Source organism: Mus pahari, chromosome 3 (genome assembly GCF_900095145.1).
Source record: "Mus pahari chromosome 3, PAHARI_EIJ_v1.1, whole genome shotgun sequence".
Lineage (NCBI taxonomy): Eukaryota > Metazoa > Chordata > Mammalia > Rodentia > Muridae > Mus > Mus pahari.
Window position 1 is genome coordinate 93,004,509 of NC_034592.1, and position 1,487 is coordinate 93,005,995.

At 52.1% G+C, this 1,487-nt stretch overlaps 1 pseudogene; it reads left to right on the forward strand.

Moving 5' to 3' along the window:
• Positions 1-315: 315 nt before the first annotated feature.
• Positions 316-1,411, forward strand: LOC110317988 (annotated as a pseudogene).
• The last annotated feature ends 76 nt before the right edge of the window (positions 1,412-1,487 follow it).

Below are 1,487 nucleotides of genomic sequence, written 5' to 3' on the forward strand. Positions count from 1 at the left end.
ATTTGGTATTCCTCAGTTGAGAATTCTTTGTTTAGCTCTGTACCCCATTTTTAATGGGGTTATTTGAATTTCTGGAGTCCACCTTCTTGAGCTCTTTGTATATATTGGTGTAGGGAGTCCCTGAGGCTCCGTTCTGGGCCTGGGGGCTAGCTGCGGTGCCGTGTGCAGTGGGGATCCGGGGTTGGCCTGGATGCTGCTAGTCCAAGCGGCATTTGGGGCTGGGGCCGCGGGCTCGTCGACCGGAGCAGCTCTTCCAGCAGCCAGGCAAAGGAACCGCGACGATCCGGAGGTGGCGACAGCTGGGTGGCGGAGGCCATGGGCAAGGACTAGATGCTGGGACTGGCCCGCAGTGTGTCCAACAAAGAGATCAAGCGAGCCAAGCCTAACGCCTCCAGGCGCTGTCCAACGAAGAGATCAAGCCAGCCTAACAGCCTCCAGGCGCTGCTCTACCACCCGGACAAGAACAAGGAGCCTTGCACCAAGGAGAAGTTCAAGGAGATCTCCGAGGCCTACAACGTGCTCAGCGACCTGCCCAAGCGCAAGATTTTCGACCGCTATGGAGAGGAAGGCCTGAAGGGTAGTGGCCCCAGTGGCGGGAGCAGTGGTGGTGCTAATGGTACCTCTTTCAGCTACACATTCCACGGAGACCCCCCATGCCATGTTTGCTGAGTTCTTCGGTGGCAGAAACCCCTTTGATACCTTTTTTGAGCAGCACAACGGGGAAGAAGGCATGGACATCAGGTGACCCATTTAACTTTCCAATGGGTATGAGTGGCTTCACCAACGTGAACTTTGGACATTCCTGCCTTCTCAAGAGCCCACCCAGAAGAAGCAAGATCCCCCAGTCACCCACGACCTTCAGGTCTCCCTTGAAGAGACCTTCAGCGGTTGTACCAAGAAGATGAAAATCTCCCACAAGCAGCTGAACCCTGATGGAATGAGCTTTCGAAATGAAGATAAGATCCTGACCATCGAAGTGAAGAGGGGCTGGAAGGAAGGGACCAAAATCACTTTTCCCAAGGAAGGGGACCAGACCTCGAACAACATTCAGGCAGACATCATCTCTGTTTTAAAGGACAAGCCACACAATATCTTCAAGAGAGATGGCTCTGATGTCATTTACCCAGCCAGGATTAGCCTCCGGGAGGCTCTCTGTGGTTGCACTGAGAATGTCCCTACTCTGGATGGCAGGACCATCCCTGTTGTATTTAAAGATGTCATCAGGCCTGGCATGCAGCGGAAAGTTCCTGGAGAAGGCCTCCCTCTCCCCAAAACACCTGAGAAATGTAGAGACCTTGTTATCGAGTTTGAAGTGATCTTCCCTGAAAGGATCTCCATCTCATCCAGAACCATCCTGGAGCACTGTTTGAACAGAAAGCAGCCCAACTTGTTCCTGAAATTGCAGATATAAAGTCAAAGTGTGATGAAGAAAAGAGTCTCCGAGCAGCTGCTGAACAAAAAGTGACACATTTGACAGAAGAATTAAA